Genomic DNA, 21323 nt, shown 5'->3' with positions numbered 1-21323 from the left:
CTGCCACGGGCAGGGACACCTCCCACCAGCCCAGGTTGCCCAAAGCCTCATCCAGCCTGGCCTTGGGCACCTCCAGGGATGGGGCATCCACAGCTTCTCTGGGCAGCCTGTGCCAGGGCCTCACCACCCTCTGAGTGAAGAATTTCTTCCTGTTATCTAATCTAAACCTCCACTATTTTAGTTTAAAGCCATTCCCCCTTGTCCTATCACTCTACCCTCTGACACGGAGTCCCTCCCCAGCTTTCCTGCAGGCCCCCTTCAGGTATTGGAAGGCCGCTGTAAGGCCTCCCCAGAGCCTTCTCTTGTCTAGGGTAATTAACCCCAACTCCCTCAGCCTGTCTTTGTAGGTGAGGTGCTCCAGCAGGTCCATGTCCTTATGCTGGGGGCCCCAGAGCAGAATGCAGCACTCCAGGTGAGGGTTTCACAAGACCAGAGTAGAATGGGCACTTGTGATAGTCGTCTATGACAAGCCACAGAGCTTCTGTACTTCAAAGCGGGGAGTTCTGGTAAATTTAATGCTTCAGAGCTTTTCCCAGTGTAAAATGTTGCTAAAGTGAAAGATGCTTCAGGCTTTTTTCCAGCCCTGTTAAGCAGCTCTGAAGAATCGCTTTTTTTTGTTTCGCTAACAAGTCAAATATGGATCATTATTCCTAATATCTGTGACCAAAAGCTATGGTTTTAAAGAGCTTCTGCAGAGTCTAATGCCTACGGCTGACCTAGATAGACACACTGACCAGACACAAAATGTCAACCTGTGAACTCAGTATGAAGCAACTTCAGCACAGGAGATCTCTTTCTTTTCCTGAGCTTCCCATCCTCTCAAACCCAGCTGCTAATTCAGCTCTGTTAATTACCTGTGAGTGAAGTAATTGCTTCACAAGCCTGATCCTGCTGTTACAGTGCTGACAGGCAACTCTCCAGCAGCGCATTGCCGTTGGATTTACAGCAGCTGGCATGGCTTCCATCGTTTGTGCAAGCTCCAGGCATCAGAAGGTTATTGTTGGTGATGTGACACCTCAAGAGCCTCTGCCAGAGCCAGCCACATCTCCAGGACAACATAATCTGTTCAGCCTCTGGCTTAGTGCCTATCCTGCACCAGAAGTGGTGGTGAATGTAAGTCTGTCACATCGCTCCTCAGTTTGCACAACCTTCACGCTCAGTTCTGTGGCTTCCCAAAATCAGCGGGAATCTTTGGAAATGTCCTCAGTACCTGCTGTCTGCCTGCTGCAACAACAGGGCAAACAAAACTGCCACACTTCAAAGCCACATGCAGCATCCAGAACAAGCAAACTGGAGGAACACACTCAGCTGAGAGCACATTGTGCCACTGTAAAAAGCTACAAACTCTTGCCTGTTGGAGGTTGTCTCCCATGGTAGAGCAGAAATTATTTCCTATCACAATTCAGGCTGGTAAGATGCTAGAAATGATGGTGTAGGTCCATCCTGTTCCAAAAGCTTATCACCTATGCCAATGAATGCTGTTACTACATTAAGCTGAGGTTATACATTGTGTGTCATACTTGCACTTGGTTTGCACAGTAGTGGTCAAGAATTTTACACTGAGATTATTTTTTTTCCTACACTGACGTTTCTTCAGTTAAGAATCAGGACATCAGTACACTCATTTAAATTAAATTAAAAGAAGCACAAAATGCAACAGCAGTAGTGAAGAATAGAAATCTGCCCCGTTTTTAAGCAGTGGAAAATCAAAATTTACATTTTCAAACCATATTAGTAATCATGTGAGGCTGCTAACAGAGGAAGTGGCGCTACGTTAAATTCTTGGCAACTAATGTCATAGCAGCTCTTCCTCCACTTGCTGTGTTAAAGCTTCCTCCTCTGCTGTCCCTTAGAGAGGTGGAGCTGTACCATTTATCCTGTCTGTGTACACGAATGGTGTCAGAGGAGATTCACATGGTCTCAAACTAAGCCGTGCTTCACCGTGCCTGACAAAACACTAGATGGCAGCCAGAGCCAGGGAAACACCCTAAGGTCCACAGTTACTTTATACACAAAGTTCCTTTTCCACTCCCTTCCATTCTCCTTCTGCTGGCCCTAATTAATGTTTAATACAATCAAGACCATATCTGATAATTACTCAGACGAATTATACCTCCAGTACTTGCTCTCTGCACGTCTGTGTCTTGACAAGAAATCTGAAACACCAAGAAATTGACAAGAAATTTTGTGCCAGCAGCATTGATATTCCCTCCTTTTCAGCTTAAGTGTATTGAAAGATTGTGGTATTTATCACAAGAGCTTGAATCTGAATTCTAAAATAAAATAAAGTCTCTTTGATTTACAGAAGCTGTACAATATATTAGATTATACTGTATTTAAGGCTGTAGTCATTTCCCCTGGAGTTTTGCTGTCATAAATTAGGACGTGGCATTTAGAAGCCTTTTTTAAACCTACCAGATAACCTTCAGGGTACGCATGCATCAATCTGTATGCAGATAACAGCCCTTGGGCCACAAACCCTGACACAAATGAGCAGCTCTTAATCATCTTGGAGATGCTACTGTTTTATTTTCCAAAGAGAACACAAGCCCACTGAGAACTATTTTACTTCCAAACTTGTTGTGATGATGTGATGGAGCTTTTGCAAATGTGTCTGCATTGCCAAGACTGTTTTTTGGAACCTCTTCTAACATGGATAGGTAACTTATCCCCTTATTTCATTCTTTCACAGGTCTATGTGCTGCATCCTAGAAAAAGTTTCTCTGTATTTGTGGCCTTGCTCAGGAAACTAGTGGAAGGGAGATAAAGTAATGCCAAAGCATTACATGCTAATGGCTTGCTGTTTATGTCAAGGATTGCCTCAACTGCTCTCAGGACAAGATTTTCATATTGTTCCTGGTTGTGGGGAGCTTGGCTGAGGACAAATATCTGCAGAAAGAGAGCCCCAGCTGAGGGAATGTGTCAAGATGGGAACGAAGAATCACTTGGGGAATGCATGGGGTGTGTGAGCTTAGGGAGGTAGGAGGGGGACCTGCCAGGGAAGGCTGACAGCAGCAGGTAGCTGCAACATGGACAAGAGATCCTGGCTTGGGGCTAGCATACATAGCAATGGCTAAATTTTCTTGTTTGAGAAAGGTCATTTTTTTCCAGCTCTCACAATGAACAGCCAGGGTGAGATCTCTGTAGATTTTCTACACAGTTATATAGAAAGCCTCTGGAGATATTTTCTATTTTCTATAGCTTTCCCTGAGCAACAACAACAAAAAGTTGTCTAAAATGTTGTTATTAATGACAGAAACCTCCATGTTACTGAATGTTAGCATTGGCCTCATGTAGGCAAACATCTAAAAAAATGCTTATTATTTTCACCTCTCTACTGAAAGCTAAAAATAGTAAAAACTCCTTTTATTTATGCCTCATTATACTTGAAATCGTGATTACAGTTCTTAACAGTCCTCCAGCAAAGCACGTTTAAAAGAGAGTAATGATTAATGTTGTCAGAAATTTCTGTTTCAATATTTACTCGGGTATAATTAGCAATGTATTAGCTGTGTAAAAGTAAATTGTATCCCGCTTCATCTGTGCACCTTTTTCAGCTCACCGTGTTGAAATGGAATCCATAATGATAAACTATCACAGCAGGGGGAGGTTAAAAGCTTTACTTCTGTAGACACTTAGGTCTTAATAGGTGTTTTCACTGAAAGGCAGCGCAGACCCTGAAATAATGATTTCCATCAACAGTCATTTGTGTGTCCAATGCCGAAAAACACCGCTAATAAGTCAACCAAATGAATTAAGAGAGAAAATAAGTTATCCACTAGTGTGTGCTCCCGTTCAGCTAATTTATTCTGTCTTTTATTTAACTTTTGTGGAAAAAATAGTAACTTATGGAGTCTACACGTATTTCTTTCTGTCCTCTATGTACATGCCAACTACTAAGCCTAATACTTGAAGTTGTAGGAAATGTCAGCCCAACTCCATACTCAAGTTAGTCCCTCCAGTTCAGAAGGTTATGTTACTAGTATTTATTTTGTTTTCTTTCTGTAGTTTTCATTGTAATCTTCAACAGAAGTTTATCAATGTGCCTCAGTTGAAGATGTGTCGATTATGTCTCCTTGGGAAACCAGAGTAGAGTTGTTTGCTTAGTCTTCACATGCAATAAACATAAGTGAACTAGGGACTCCTCAAAACAGAGCTCTCTTTAGTTGAAAGTACTTAAAATTAATCAGTAAACAAAGCTCTTGAATCCTATTCCTAGCAGAAACTTAAAACAAGACCTCAAAAAAGGATGTAGGGTAGACTGAAGTCACCAGTGAAATTGAATTAACTGAGAATTATTAAATGTAAAGAAATCATATCTGTCTCAGGAAGTTCCTGAGCTAAAAATGGCTAATAGCTAGGAGTGAGAGGGTTTTGTTTGTTTGTTTGTTTGTTTGTTTGCGATTTGTGTGTGTGTGTGTGTGTGTGTGTGGTTCTCCTGTTCTTATTGCTTCTTCAGTGATTGAGAGGACTCATGGCTCCATTCTTGGAGAGTCCCCTAACTAGCGAAGAATTTGGTGTTCACTGGATTAGAGAGCAAGCAAGAGAGACTGTAGGGGTGCAGTTTGCTGGTTAAGCTGCACACCTGCACATGAGATGGAGAGTCTTTTTTCCAGTTCCTAGTCATACAATGGGTATGCATTTTAAGTGAGAAAATTAATTAGTGCGCAAAAAAAATGGGAAAGCAGAGAGCAGAAATTGCAGCCACTTTCTCTCTCTCAGGTAAGTGCCCTCTTCACGATGGTGCTGATTTCTGTAGGCTGGGATGCTTTCCTCTCTGCCCCTTCAGAGCGAGACAGCTTCAATAAGTGCCAAAAACAGACCATACAAGTATGGGTCGGTCTTTAAACTTCAAGAGAAGGTGATGGCCACAACTGTGTTTTCTGTAGAGGCCGGTCCTGGTGCCACCTCCTGAGTATTTCCAGAGTCTCTGAAGATGCTTAGTCTGGTTTTCATTCTCAAACAGATATGCAGGTAAAATATTTGCCAAATTGAGGTGCCCAGAGTATTTAGTACTGACAGTACTAGGCAATTCTGGGCATCTGCTGAGTACCTCTTGGGCACCTCAGGAACTCTCAAGAGATATAGTGAAATGATAAGTGAGTTTAGGTGCCTCCAGTGGGATCCAGGAGCATATTATTCAAATAATGAATTAGGAGACTTAAACATATGTTTTACTGTGCTGAAGATGCTTCAGCACCTTCTCTGTTCGTGGCCGTCACTTCTGGATGTCCTGTACCAGCAGGGGGACTCAGATCACTCGGTATGAATGCGCTGCAGCCAAACGCAGTCAGTCAGTGTACCCTTGATGCCATACAATCACCTTCACTTCTAGAAATCAGATATTAATTGATACGGTTCACAGATGGCATTTTTCCTGAGAACTCGATGACAGACTTCTTTCCTTCTACTCACAGGGAAAATACAATATACAGAACAAATAAACAGTATAAAAGCTGATATTATATAATATTATATAATATCAGTCTATGTTGTGCAAGTAATGCAAGATACAGACTCATTACAAAGGGTTGATTTTATTTTTTTCCCCCTTCTATTTCTCAAGTCTCTTATGGTTATCTGTTTGCATGAAACCATTTCTGGAATAATCCTGACTTAGTGGGATATTTTCCATTTATTTGAGTAGCACAGGATCAGATCCGCAGTCCGATCCAGCAGAGCCACTTGTACATATTTAACTGGAGAAAAAAGCTCCCTGGTTGCAGTGAGACTGTTCAACTGGCTTGGGCATGCTCATGTGCATTTAACAGGCTGCCTGTATGAAATCTCTCAGGTGCTTATTATTTAACTTGTGTTCTGTGGTAACAAGTTTGAGTGAATACCTAGAAAATGAACACTAAAGCTGTTTTTTTCCAATTTTACATGAGGCTGTGCTTAGGTGGGGACCATACCCATGTGGAACCCTGTGGAGTGGCCTTACAATCATAATCCAGAGCAGAGTTTTTAGAGAGCACTATCCGAAAGGCAGTGGCCCAAGTGAACAAAAGTTATTAGTGAGCTTTTGGCCTCTAGAGGATCACTTGTTGTCTGTGTGACTATATGTTGGTTAACATACAGCTACATAAAAAAACCTCTCAGATCTAATTACAGCTATTGAGATAATGTAAGCACCAAATAAAATAAGTGAGATTTATAACTACAATAATAATATTTGAATAATGAAAGAAAGACTCAAAAGCCAGATAATACTGTGTAAATTTTAAAATTGTTTCATATGAAGACTTTTTTCCCCGCTTGCTTCATATATTCTGGGATATGCAAGGTGATATGTGAAGGCAGTGTCCCAGGTACGTGACTCTTCCCTCCCAGTCTGTGAAAATTTGTCCCTGCTGTTTCCAGACACACCACAGCAGATGACATCCCTTAATCTGCTCCACCCCGCCTGTTGTAATGTCTTCTGTCGATGAGTTCAGAGGCAACATGACCTTAATGAAGTCATACTGAAGTGCCATTAAGAACAGCATGCACTTACTTTTGAAAAGGGCAGGTGAGAGCTCTCTTATGGGGCAGAGATCATGCAAGCTAGCGGTAGAGAAGACATTTTGTAATAGCCTTCTGCTACAAGGAAGACATTAGGGAAACCAAAGCTTTGTGCAGCAAAGGATGCTTGGTTTGGTTTCGTTTCAGCTCTTAGTTCACTGGCGTTTTAAAACAGGCACATTCACAGCAGGTCCATAAGTGTGCCTGAGAGACATGAGGTAGGCACTTTGACATACTAAACCACTTTGTAGTTGATGTAATTTGAGCTAATTAGGTCACTGAAAGCAGGGGAGAAAGCCTGTAAGGTCAGGAGGTTTCTTGGTGTAACTCCACAGATTTCATGCTGGAAACCTAAGTCATTGATTTGTGAATCACAGAAGTGACTCCTGATATCATAATGAGAAAATGTTTGATGTTACTAAGCCAAAATCCATATATATCTAATATAAAATTATATTATATTACATTACATTATATATATGTACTAACTAGCCAATATTTGCATGTATCAAAGTAAAAATGGTTTGGAGAAGCTAAAATTCTTGTATAAACTCATTTATGATGAAGCTTAGGTTATTAAACTTTAACTTGGTATATTCTAATTTAACTTATACCCGCCAATGTGCTTTTTTCTTGTCTAGGCTAGGAGACCTGGTGCCAAAACATATTTTCTGCTCACTACCACCTAAGTGCTTACCTCACTGAGCCTGCAGGGACTGGTCTTAGCAGGGACCAGCTGGTATTCTTGTCAAAGAGGAGCAGACAGCAGTGACAAACAGTCCTTTTTTTAACCCAGCTTCTGGGAAACAATTGTTGGATCACCAGCTGCTTCTTCAGGTGCAGCTGGCTTGTGAGTTGCTGGGTGCTCAGCAGCCCAACCCTGCAACTCTGCTGATCTGAGTGAAGAGAGCAGTGTTGTCTCACAGGCCATCAGTGAATGATAAGCCATTTGATTAATACAGATGTTGTGTATTTTCCCTTCCTTGGACCTCCTACACGATCATGTCAGCTGGTGGGATGTTTTTGATTTTTTACAGCTTCAAGTATATCCAGAAAAATATTTTGTTGTATGCTTACCTTCAGGTTTACATGTGTTCCCAGTGGCATCAGGGAGTACTTAGGGAAACTAAGCATGTGCCTGGCAATATGCAAAACTTCAGGGTTTTGCTGGAGCAGAGCCCTTCACCCCAGCAGGCAACAATGCATGTGCTGAACCCAAGAAGACAACACTGACATAATTTCTTTCAGTAACTGTGTTTGCTGAAGCTTTCTCTTAATTGGAATTATTTTCTCTGTGTTGCTACTGCTTCCTTTGATAAACCCCTGCATTTCCATTTAGCACTTAGCCTACCACAACAAACATATGTTTTATAGTTCTCTGCCATGAATGTTCATCCTTTGATTAACAGCTCCAGAGACTGATCAGTGTCTCAGCAATAACAATGCAAAGCAAGGAGCTTTAACATGAGCCACAGCAGCAATGTTGAAATTTAATTATGATTACAGATGTTAGAAATGCAGATAAAAGATAGATAAATGGTGATGTTCACAAACATCACTAGCATTTGATATGACAGAGGCCTAGATTCTCAATGGTGTGTAAGTGCATGACTTCAGAAACCAATAGGAAGCTTATTCTCTTTTTAAAGTCAGGATTATTATTATTTTTTTAAGTTGCATTTGCAGTAAAGATTATTTTTTTCTTTGAATACCTTGAATCACAGAAAAAAACAAAGGCGGGGGGGGGGGGGGGGGGGAAGGAGAGGAGAGATCTAACCTATGCCTCTGTTTCAAGGCAGGGTCAACTACATTTTTTCATCCCTGGCAGGTGTTTGTTTAGCCTGTTATTAAAGATGTCCAGCAATGGAAACTCTGCAGTTGTCTGCTTCTTCTTGTGCTACTTACAGTTAGAAAAGTTCTTAATAATGTCTAAAATTAATCTTGCTGAAACTTAAGGTCATTACTTCTTGTTCCATCTACTGCGGGCATGTAAAAAAAATAATAAATTATTGTATTAAATAGAAAACTTAACAGTTTAACCTAAGTAAGAGTCTTACAGAAACCCCAGCTCATCCATTTTGAAAATAAATTGTAGAGAAATTCAGCTTTCCCTGTGCTTCTCTACTAATTTCATCCTAACTTTGTCTCCTTAACACCCTTGTAAGAGTATTCAAAGAAACCCTGTAGACAGCTGCTGTCAGGACAGCTGGCATGTTACTTCTTCCATAACCATAAGGCCAATTACCCCTTTGAAAGAAAATATATCTGAATTGACATAATTTGTTCTTGACAACTGCGTTGGCAAGTACCATAATATTTTTCATCATCCAGATACTTCCAATTAGATTTTCAACAGTTGTCAGTAAGGCCTCTAATTCCTTATTTCCTCTTCTGTTCCTCCCTCCCTTCTAGGCATGGGTGCTACAGGGTCACTTATCCTGGGCTTCTTTTCACCTCCTGTATGTTCTCCACTGAGATTGCCACAGCCTGACTTTAAATATGCCAGGCAATTTATCAGCCGTGCTGAAACACCAAACATCTAAGAACTTTGCCTTCCAAGATGTCTCCAGATCATCTTTCCCCTATTTTACGCTGAAATCTTATATTTTGGCTGGTATTAGTTATTACAGATTTGCTTATCAATGAACTTTTTAGGGAAAGCTGAGCAAAAAAAAAGGAAGAGTATTCCAACCTTCTCTACATCAAGCTGTTTAGTGAGGCAGAGGCCTTCCTCTTGCCTGGCTCTTCCCTTAGTAAGCCTGCTTAAAGCCAAATTTCTTGTTGTCATCTTTTTACAAGTTGCTTCTTGCTTTATGCTTTTGCCTTTTGGATCCTATCCTTAATTGTTCATGCTATTCTTCTTTTCCCGTAACTATTCATTCATATGACCTCCTTTCCATTTTATTCTTTTTCAACTCGCTTTTGAGTACAGTGACAGACTCGCAGAGACAGACTGGTCTGTGTGTCCTGCCTTAGCTCTGCGCTTGGAATTTCTCTGTGCCTGTCCTCCATACTGCTCCTTTCTGAATGACAGCCATTCTCTTTAACTTACCCTTCTCTCTCATTTGCTCCCCCTGAAATTCTATTCATGCATTACCTGAATTTGCTCAAATCTGCGTTCCTGAGGTCTATTGTTTTTGTTTGCTTGTTGCCCTTTTTCTTCTCCTTTTAATTGGGAATCTTCTTTCTTTTGGCCACTTTCATGCAAACTGTTTTCAATCTCATTTTCTCTCTACAGGTTATTAACTAGTTTTCCAGGATTAATTTAGCCACATCCAAGATTAAAACAAAAGAGAGAAGAAAATCTACGGGGATTAGACTCTAAAATACTCCTGAATGGCTGAATTAGAAATGTGCACCCTTAACTTATTCAACATACCTAGCAATACCACAGTCTGAAACTCCCTGGGGAAAAGTTTGTAGTAAACTACCATAATAAGATAAAAAAATCTTTGATGAATAATAGCAAAAAGGAAATGTTAATTAATTGGTGTCCTGTTCTCTAAGATGCAGGATAACCATTTTGAAAAGCAGTCAACATCCCTTAACGCATTACTAAGTTTAATGTGTGAGTTAGTTCACTACACAGGAGCATGGGAGATTTTCAGATCTGTAGATTTCTTGCATGTTCATGGAGAGGCCATTTAAATTTAAATCCAGTTGAGGCCCTCAGGTTCTTTGCTCCTTGGTCCTTCACCATGAAGGAATGGGTCTTTCTGGCATGAGGGGAGCTGGAAGAGAGCGATAGGGGTACACAGCCACCATGAAGTGGGCTATGGGATTACGTAGCCACAAAGAAGTGGGCCATAGAGTTCAGTTCTTCCCTTTGTGGGAAAGGATTCAAACCACCGTTACTCACCTCCCAAAGGGTGTGTAACCGAGGGCAGGGTAGGCTCTGCTTCACCTGCTAAACTTGTTCCGCTGTGCGGAAAAGTGAAATGTTCAGTGAGTCACTGAAAGCGTGCATGGCTCCTGAGAAAAGTGGTTGGGGGTGGAGGGCGATACCTGCTCTTCGAGCCAAAGTTTGTGTATGCATTTTACATGAAACAAATATTGCATAAAGTATTGATGCAATCCTGCTGGCCAGGCCCAAACCCACTTTTTCAAGCTTTCATGCAAGGCTAAAAATCTCAGTTTTGCTTTACAGCGTAATGAAAACTTTGATTATTTTACACCAAGCAGGACATTGCAACAGGAGACTGCAAACAATCTGTGGACAAGGCATCTCAGTGCAAGTTGTGAACCCAGTCTCCTCAGGCAAAAGAGGACCTTGAACCCAACTTCCCTCATTCTGCTGAGTACTCCACAACTGTGTGATGCATACAGTTTGTTCCTCCTTGCAGCATGAGTTGCAGAATGGGAGTGAGCTCTGCCTCTAAAGGAAAGGCTCTGAGCTGTGAAACAAGCATGGAGGGAAGCATCACTTCACGGGACTGACTAAGACACCTAGGGGCCAGAGAGGGAGAAAGTTTGGAAAAAGATCAGACCTCAGCACTTCCAGCTGCCTAATTTACATAGCTCCCTGACGAGTTTGCTGCTGCCATGCTCAGACCCACGTACATATCCACACAGGTCTCTCTGGTTTAGCTCCTTCATGGTATTTCAGCGTGTTATGCTCCAACTGCAAATCTACTACAGATAAGTAGAAATATTACCTTTCTCTGATGATACTGCTTTCTTGTCTAAAGATAAATTACACGTTAGTCCTGCCTAAACTACACATTAGGAAAATGAGTGAGTGTAGTCAAGCACAGAAATAAATTGCCTCAGAAAATCTGTGAAAGGTTTCATCATTGGAAAATTTTAACAAAAGACCAGACAAATATCTGCCAGGAAGTTGTAGGTAGAGTTTATCCAGGGTTTGGGTGGGAGGTAGAAGGGATGATCTGCGGAAGCCCCTTCCAGCCATAATTTCCTATGATTCAGACACCTATGTCTGTAATGATTGCTTCACACTGTGCGTGCACAGCAGCTTCTTCATCTTGATTACAGCACGAGAGCCAAACCTGTCATGTTACCTGTAGCTTCACGCTCCATCAAAGTTTATTTAGTGAAAACAGCAACTAAAACCTCCATAAAACCTCTGTAAAGGCTCACCTTACCTCACCTGAATACGTCGCAAGTTTCAGAAGAGGCTTGGAGCCAGCACAAGCCTCTGCTTTGCTTTTTGGTGACAAAAGGAAATATTCTGGCCTCGGAGAAAATGCTCTGGGCTGAGTGTGAACATTTCTTCCTGCGGACACTCACTTTTTCTCAGAATGCAGCTGGAGAGGTTCATCAGGAGCAGGGTGCCAATTCACTGGTGGTGGCACCAGGGGGAGGCAGCTGACAGACCTCATGTGGCAGTGCCACCAAACCAGTCACCTGCCCTGCCAAACGGCGCCCATGAGGGGTGAACATCACTGGTGTGAGTGGCCGAGGTGCTCCTGCAGCCCAGCTCCCAGCTCTCCTCTGCTCGCACAGCTTCACCACGTGCCTGCATGCAGCAACACCCAAAGCAGGTTACAGCTGTTGATGCCTGATCTGGAAATCCACCTCTCCAAATCCTCTCTAATTCCTTCACAAAGAAGCTGCTTCACCTTCCGTGTGTCAATAAGCCATTGTTTGCCTTTCCTCCTACTTGCAGGTCTTCACGTGGAAGACTTCTGGTGCTGCTTGTGCACAAGTGTTGTACTCCTGCCAGAAAGACAACTAAGAAAACAAAGCCGAAGACCATGACTATGCTCATAAATTTGCTTTATACACCTCAGGATGAAAATATGTTTTAAATTGGTTCCTGAAAAACTGAAGCCTTTATTGCTGGTCATTACTAAAATGACTTTACATTGAAAGCAATGGAAAAACAAGCACTTTGGAGAAACCTGTCTCAAGGTGTTTGCCAGTGGGAGTTCAGGAAAAGGCAACAGGAAGGATCAGGTGTTGGGAAGATACCTGGGAAGATACTTCACTGGGGCTGTGAAGAGGGAAGGTTGCTAAACAGGGATGAGAAATCTGAAGAGTTACTTAGTGTTATTTAAAATGGTTATGCAGGTGATGCAAAAAGAAAAGGAAATAAACATGGACTGGTGATAGAACAAGAAATAATAGGCTTAAGTTACAGCAAGAAATATTAATTCTCATTAGGGAAAAAAAAAAAAAAAAAAAAAGCCTAGAGTGATTGGGAAATACCTGTACCTGCAAGTTGTCAAGAACAGGTTAGGCAGATACCTATCTGAAACGAGGTGTTAGTGATCGTCCCTTCAGGGACAAGGACCTCTTAATGTCCCTTCCAGCCACGTTGTCTGTACCTCTGTGATAAGATACAAAACAGATGCAGATATGACAGGAGATGTTAGCAACCAGAAGAAAATCCAACTGCTAAAAACCTTTAGCAGGTTCTTCTCCTTCGCTGCTGTTTCTCAGGAGAACAGAAGCTCCACAAGGCAGTGTCTGAATACAAAAAGCAAAGAAAATATGGAAGCAAAAACCAAAACTTTTGCTTAAGTGCATAAAGACACTTAGAAGATGGAAACAGAATCTTTTATTATTCTTGGGGTTGCAGCAGAGCTGGAAGATGTATAAATATTTACAACAACAGGTAATAATAGTAGGCTTCTCAATATCTGCAATGGGAACAAAGTCCTGTAATCATTAGTATGCATCACTACTGCAGCAGTCAAGTGAGTCCGACAGCTCTGATGGCAGCACCATCAGGAACTTAGAAATTAATTATAAAGTTAATTAAACTTCTAACAAAATGGTAGAACTGAAGCCAGGTACACAAAATCCTCATCTTTAAGAGGTACACTGCACCAGATGCTTTCATTTGCTTTTTGACCAGCAAGAGGTGGGAAAAAATGTTCTTAGATATTCCTGAAAAAGGATGAAGAAGTCCCATTCATCTGCAGATTTCAGCATGGCAGGTTAAAATCATTATATCAGACATGAGCCACCAGAGAAGAGCTAGGAGCAGTTGCACCACTTGAGAGAGGAAAGTTTTTCCTTTGCTGCTGCTTGCATGCTCAGCAAAAAGCCTGTAATGAATTCAGCTGTCTTGTTAAAACAAGACCTGCTGATTTCTGACCTCAGCCTTTTGGACATCCTCCCTCCAGACTCAGCCACGTTTGCAGCAAAATGCAAGCAGCCCAGCCCAGGCATTTCACAATGCAACCAAACACCTCCTGTTATGCAATCCAGAAAAAGAACAAAAAGAAGCTTCTGTAAAAAGAAACACATCCTGACCACTTGAAAAATTCTCAAACTAGAATTTTACAAGTATTCTGGCACAGCTGGATTTCACAGCCTGTGGGCTGAGATGGCTTGAGGATGCTCAGTGAACAAACGGAGAAATAATAGGATCCAACCCAAGTTGCACAGTAGGAACAGACATACACAGAAATATGGGTTCTGTACCTTGACAGGGTGACCAATGCATGTCCCAGCAGGTGCCAGGGACCCTGTTCCCAGTTGTCTAGAGAATGAATTTTCTTCTGCCTAAGCGTGGTTGGAAGAAATTCAGAATAGTAAAGGAATGGAAGGAGGCCCATGCAGCTCAGATTCACCTGATTCTTGCCCAGGACAGGGAAAGGCTCACCAATCCAGCTAAAGATGAATCTTCTCAAGAGCTGGATCATTTCTTGCTCATGTAGGGGAAGCTAGTGAGGAACCTGTTGCCAAGGATCTCCATCACTGGAATAATCTGAAATGGGAAACCCAGGTTACAGTACTTTCTACCCCTAATTTGGCACAGCAAACTCCTTTTCAGACAAATCACCTAGCTGAAAAGCCGCAGGGTGTTTCTGTCTCATCCTTTGTTTTGACAATGTTTGACTGTGTATGAGCCATATTTTGGGGCCAAAGAGGAGAGAAAAAGATTACTGGATAAGATCTTTGAGATTCGGTTATTTTTAGAAAGAGAATCCCCTAAAATATGCTGTTGAAATCTGTTGCTCCTGGCTCATTAGGAGTGGGTAATGCTGAGTGTGACAAATAGTATTAGTGCACAAGATGAAAGTAGAGACGTGAGTTTATGGGAGTCCCTTCCACCGTTCAGACACCAGTTTCAGGTACTCATAAAAGAGATTGACAGCAATAATTTCCAAAGGGAATCACACCCAAGTTCACTTTCAGTTGTGAGTGCTCTGCCTGGACTGGGCAGCCCTCATGCAATGAGATGGCTGTCGCTCACGCTACTCATAAATGCCTTTCCTTGTTCAGCCCTTTTTATTTTCAACTGTTCATCACAGCGAGCTGTGCCCATTCTCTAGTGCCTTTCCTTTGCCTTTGCTAGTTGTTTCTGTATATCAGTTCAGCAATAGCATACATCATATTTATCAAGAAAAAGCAAAACCCTTAATTTCCTACTCAAGTCATTAATCTGTCAGCATCACTGGGCTTCATAAAGAGTGGCAGCCTCTTTCATGGCCACAGTGCAGCTAACTCTGTGTGCTTATCTCAACCTGCAGAGTGTTTCATGTACTTATGTTTGCTCTCTCTCTTTTTTTTTTTTTATTTCCTTTTCTTATTGTTTTCTTATTTTGAGTTTTTTTGTTTGTTTGTTTGTTTTCAAAACTGAGCCAGGAGCCAAGCAGTTGCACTAGACTTATAGTTTCTGTCTGAAAATTGTGTTTCCAGCTCTTCTAAATGCAGAGAAATTCAGAGCAATCTGAAGACCCAGAGGTAAATGGAGAAAACAAACTATATAATTCAGTTCAATTTTATTTTTAAGGGAATCTCATTTGGGGAAATGGAGACAGAGGTGAGAATACAAGACATGAGTAAACTTTAGTTTGAGTTTTATTCTCTTCTGTTTGCTGAAAGCTCTGTCAGTTTGTCTCTGAAATGCAAGAATACCTGCCCCTTTACTCAACAAAATCAGAGAGCAGTAGCTTGGTCTCTGTACTTTTTCAAGCAGGAACAGAAAGCCAAGAGCCTCAGCAAAAGAAGACCATAGAAGACATGAAGTGCTCAGATGTTTGTCCATTTTTTTCCCTAAAGATCAGATGGTCTATAAATACTGTTTCTGTCCTTACAAACCTTGTCACTCTCTTAGACAACTGGATTGGCAAAAATAAACAGCCTTCTGATGGTACAGACGGTTTATAGACTTAAATATATAAATGAGGCCTTATTTCTTTTTGAGTACACATTTTCAGGTATTTTTATTTTTTCTCAAAGTCATCAAAGCTAGAAACTCAGATTTTAAATGAAATGTTATGTCTCCCATGGGACATGAAGGAAGCTACTAGATGTTGAGAGATGCAGGTAAACCCATCAACTGGCAACTCTCATAGCAGGGTAGAAATATTCTGTGCAGTTGTTATGGGAATTATCACCAAAACTGACCCCTTTCCCTTTCCCTTTCCCTTTCCCTTTCCCTTTCCCTTTCCCTTTCCCTTTCCCTTTCCCTTTCCCTTTCCCTTTCCCTTTCCCTTTCCCTTTCCCTTTCCCTTTCCCTTTCCCTTTCCCTTTTCCAATTCATAGCTGAGCAGTCTTCTTATTAGTGACAAGACTTCCAGAACACAGCTGCAGTCACCAAAGGTGGATTCAAAGGCTATTTTCATCCACAATTCCTGTCAGGGCTGTGGTTCATTACTTGAATTACATTTTTTTTTTTAGAAAGAGACGCTCTGGATTTTTATATAATTTCATTGCCCCAGAGAGAAAGTGTTATGGCAGCAATCTGCCAGCCTTGCTGGTACTTGTGAGACTTCTATCAGCCAACCCTGCCTGCACAGGTAAGACTTCCAGCAGGTACTGAAACTGCATGGATTTTTCCAGGTATATTCTCAAGGGAAAACCACTCATGCCTTGTGAAAGGGTGGGAAGTAGTATTTGGACTGTTATGCCTCAGGGGTGATAAAACCACGGTTTAAAGGGAGTATCCTTGAATAACAAGTTTTTACCATGTCTCAAAACTTTATCCATGATAGATGCAGCTCAATGTTTCTTATAGGCAAAGTCCATGGCTCTCACTCTCTCACCAGTCAAGGATTCATTTTAAAACTTCAGATTTGGAGTAACCTTGAATTTCTTCAATAAATTTCTGCAATTCCTTATGTTATGTACTCATCCAGGGGAGTGTTCGGGGGGCGAAAGACTTAGGTGAAACATAAGCAGGTTGTCAAGTTCTTTTTAATCCTACTCAGTAGAAGTAAGCCTAAGCCTTAGTGACTTTTATATTTGTGAGATACCTTCATTTTCCCAAGTCTCAGCTCATTGAGAAGATCAGTATTTTAATCCTGCTCTACCCAGTACCACTTTCTCTCTTAAGTAATTGTTTAGAATGGAATTTAGTGGAAAGAAGATTAGAGAAACTTTAAGGGCATGTAGAACTGCCCACCAGAAATAATACATCGGTAGCTTGAATAAGAGGCCAATATTAGCTACAGTGGTATGCATCTCATACCAATTACGTTCCAACACACCTGATATTCCTAGGTCCTTTTACAGAGAGTAATGGGCTACAGTCCTTCAGTAGGAGTATTAATATATTTTAGTGCCTGTGACTACCCAGATCAGCCTGGACAGCCTTCTCCTGTGGACACAAGGCCTGCACTGGTGTCCTCAGGTGCCTCCAGGATTGAGAAGAGGGTCACCCAAACCTTCTCCCCAGGCATAGACATAACACAGCTTCCTAAACCTCCACGGTGATGGGCTATGCTCACCCTCAGCATCACATCAGATTTTATAGAGTGATAGGTTTGATCTGATGTAACCCAGACATCAAAAAAAACCCTTATAGCTCTCTCCCAAGGAAACAGTGGTTTTCTACTGTGCTATGTGATTATAAGAAACTCTGGAATCTAAAATGTGGGGGGGGGGGGGAGGGGGGAGGGGGGTTGGAATGGTGCTTCACCAGTAGCAGGGAGCAAAAACAAATACATCTTGACAGCAGTAAGAAATTCCTACGAGAAAAAAATGTTATTTCCAACCTGTCCTTAGGTTTCCAGACCATAACTTCCATTTCAGATATGAAGAAAACCCTTACATGAGTAGAATTGTTTTTTTTTGTCTTTTTTTTTTTTCTCAGCTATTTCAGTTTGTCTAATTAAAGATATTACCTCCCTGTTGTATTTCAAATAATTGAAAAAGCAACCACATAATGATGGTAGAGGATCACAGAATGAGCTACCACTTCTAGCACCAGGAAGGACTGGAGCAATAGAAGCATGCATGATGTTTCAGTATACCCCTCTTCTACTTGGCAAATTTGTTGTTGTTTTTTTTCTTTAGTTTCTCTACAGGAATCTCATTCAATCACCTTCTTGCTGACTTTTGCAGAAAGAAAAAAAAAAAGAAGGAAGGAAGGAAGGAAGGAAGGAAGGAAGGAAGGAAGGAAGGAAGGAAGGAAGGAAGGAAGGAAGGAAGGAAGGAAGGAAGGAAGGAAGGAAGGAAGGGTTGTTAAAAGCTGCTTTGAGATGTGACTTTCCCCTTTGGCAGTGATTAGTGCCATCAGTCAGCTCTCCCAGCCCCATCCTTCCGATGTTGCAGTGGAAAGAGAAGCAGGTTCAAAACCCAGACCAAAAACATTTAGCACCAGCAAAAGGCAGGGGCAGTTTAATTACTATTTGAATATATAGAGACAGCTTTCAGCTCATGACTACAGCATCTCCAGCAACTACACAGAGAAGTCCTTGAATCCTGTCTGGATAACTCCCAGCTCTTTTTAATTCACGGGATTTTTGAAACTGTGTTTGGCAGGTTTCCCCCAGCCACTCAGACTATTCAAGCATAGCTCTTGATGCTTGTACTATTCTTTTTGTGTTTGCTGCCAACATCCAAAAGTGACCTCATCTCTTCCCTACTTCCAGCAGATCCTTGAATCCCCCCACCTCATTTTCAACTCCAACCTCTTTCTCCCCAGTCTCCCAGATATTTCATACACACACACACACACCCTTTGTATTTCAGATGCTCCAGAAATGTTTTTCAGTCCTGTGGAATCAACTTTTCAGAAACATGTTTTCTTACCTTCTTATTAACTCACATTTCTTCCTCTACTTTTTGTTGTTGTTGTTGTTTCTTCTGCATCACTGTAAACTAGCCTTAAGCCTTCATCTGCCACATCTTAAGCTCTCATTTACTAAGTATCCCCACATCTCCTTAGGTGACCTTCCATCCATCTCCTGCTTCTTGCTATTGTTCAGCCAAGGACCAGAGCACTGAACGTCCATTGCCTTTGGGAATCCAGCCCACCATCATCAGCCTTCCTACAAAACTTCAAAATTGCTTATCTAAACTTGGCTTTGGATGTCTGGATGAGCAGAGTGGAGGAGCAGGAAGCAGACCCAGCACTGCTGTGTTTGGTTCCTGTTGGCACTTCTCTTCAGCCTCAACTAGGTTGTTTTACTTTTCTGAATGCTTCCAGGTATGGTAAAAGTAAAATACTGCAGGGTGAAGATTGAGATGTCAAAGAATAGTGCTTGTGAATTGACTTCTGAGGCACATTTTCCAACAGTCATGACAAAGTGGCACATATCATAATTAGAAAACATAATTTTCTATGTGTCGCATGTATAGGGACACTTGGGGACAGATTGTAAATAAATTCCCTTTGGATTATGCTAGTAAAACTGTTGTTTTATTTTCTCAAGCAAGGTGGTTGATCATATTTTGGGAACTTTGGGAACTAGATGATATGTGCTTTTAACATATTTATGTATATACGTACACTACTTGTACATACATATATGCATATGTATATTTAATTATATATATGAGATTATCTTATTAAAAATTGTTTTACACCATTTTAAAATAGAAATAATAGAAATATGTCTAGGGAAGAAGGTATGAAATCATTTACAATCTTATTTGCAAGAATAAGAAGGTAACAACAATGAAGATACAGAATACCATGCAGGGAAAGAAGAAACAGTAGACTGGACAAAGACTGGAAATGACACTGCAGGGAGTAGCCTATTTTGTGAGGAAAATGCCTATGTAATCTGCTTCATTTGTAAGGGAGTGTCGTCTCTGCTATTGCAGACACTTACTAATAACCCATCTGTCAGTCTTCTGACTCAAGCAGTTCTGCTAAAGACAGTAACATTATCTCAGAAATAATGTTAAAAGGTAAGCTAAGTTTTAATATTTTAAAGATAATTTGCGTTCTACCATGAGAAAAAATGAATTCAAGACTCCAATAAAATGGACAAAATTCTACATCTAGAAAGCAAAGAAACCATGTTTAAATGAAAATTTGTTTAAATACAAAGAATAATTTCAAAAGAGCCAACATTTGGAAGAAATCATGGAAGAGTTTATTTCAGACACCTTTTCTGTCCTGTTATATGGCTATGCAATAATATAATAAAATCTGGCTCTGACCTGCTTCATTTCTATCACACAACTTCTTTATATTAACCATTCTTGAAAATCTTGCAATCAGAGTCAAAATCTAAATTAAATGTGAGAATTCACATTACATTAAAAAAAAAAAAAAAAAAAGATTTTGGTAAGCCACGTGTCTAAAGTTTTCAGTTTCTCAAAATAAACACTGCTTGTTGGTCCAACTTTCCCTTCATAGAGATGTAACAGAAAATCCCTAAGGGACTTCTAACAAGATTTTCTTGTCATGGTCCTTCCATCAGACTTATCTGTGAAAGGCATGAAGTCTGAACATTTCTTTTTGACTCAGTTTGTATGAACTGTAAAATTACCAATGTCTGCATAAAAATTGCTTGCAAAACTGCTCTCCATAAGATATCTTCATGCAGCACTGAGCAAGCCAATCATGTACAGTTTAAAGTATGTTAGTGATTGATGCTCAGGAAAAATCTCAAGCCACAGACATAAGATCCCTTCCCATGGCAGGAATGCATATACATTTTATTATTGCCTGTCACTTTTGAAAAGCCAAAGCTGGAAAGAAATTTGCAGTTTTGTCAAGCCAGTCTCTGGAGCAGGTTCCTAACAGCTTCTCACAAAGGGAAAGGGCACAGAACTACCAGCGCTGCAAATACTTTTCTTGAGATTGATCAGGTGGAGTTGTTTCAGCTTGCTCAGCCTGTTAGCAGTTCTGGGAATTCCTGGATATTTCCTTCAGGCTTGCAGTTTATCCTCAGCCAGTTTGGCAGAAGTTTTGATTGTGCAGCTGTATGGCCAGGTAGATACAAGCCTGGAGCACCATACTGCTGATCTGCAGGGACTTCTTTCCAGGTGAGAATGTCTTCCAATCTCTAGACGGAGCAGTCACATACAGCATCCTCCTCTTCAGGCAACATTCATACGTCTGTGCTGTGTTTATTGCATGTAGTGCATGCAGGAACCTTGGCTGTTTTCAGCTTTGGACAAGGAAGTGGGGATGCAAGCTCAAAAATAAAGTCTGTTGCTTTAACATCGGGCAACCTGGCAACAACTTGGCATCACCTCAGGGATTAGCACGACACTGTATTCTGCTGTTTCTCAACATCTTTGGCTTCTGCAGCCACAGTCATGTTTGTCTTCAGTACCAAAGTCATGTGAAACTCTGGCTCCTCTGATACAAGATAGGGTTTTACAATAAACTTTTACAATCCTTTCTTATGTCATTATGAAACAGGATGGTGTCATTGCAATGTATATGTCGATACCATACAGCAACAATATGCTCTGCAGAGTCACCTTCCCGTGTAAGCAGCATCTCAGGAAAGGATAAGATTCAGCCAGTGAGGGTGTTGCACAGTTTTCGTTCTTCAGTTACCAATTTAAAGGACAGCACAAAGTACCCCCAGACTCTGGAAGTGTGCTGATACGGGCGTGAGTCAATCTATCTGCCTCTCTTCTGGGTTTGTTTTCTGGCCTGAACCTGGTGGAATGTTTGAATCTTGTACTCCAACTTGTCTGGTCATGAGCAGCTT

The sequence above is a fragment of the Aythya marila genome, assembly GCF_965140915.1.
Source record: "Aythya marila genome assembly, chromosome: 2".
NCBI classification, from domain to species: Eukaryota; Metazoa; Chordata; class Aves; order Anseriformes; family Anatidae; genus Aythya; species Aythya marila.
The sequence above is the reverse complement of the archived record's forward strand: the minus strand, read 5'-3'. Positions refer to the sequence as shown.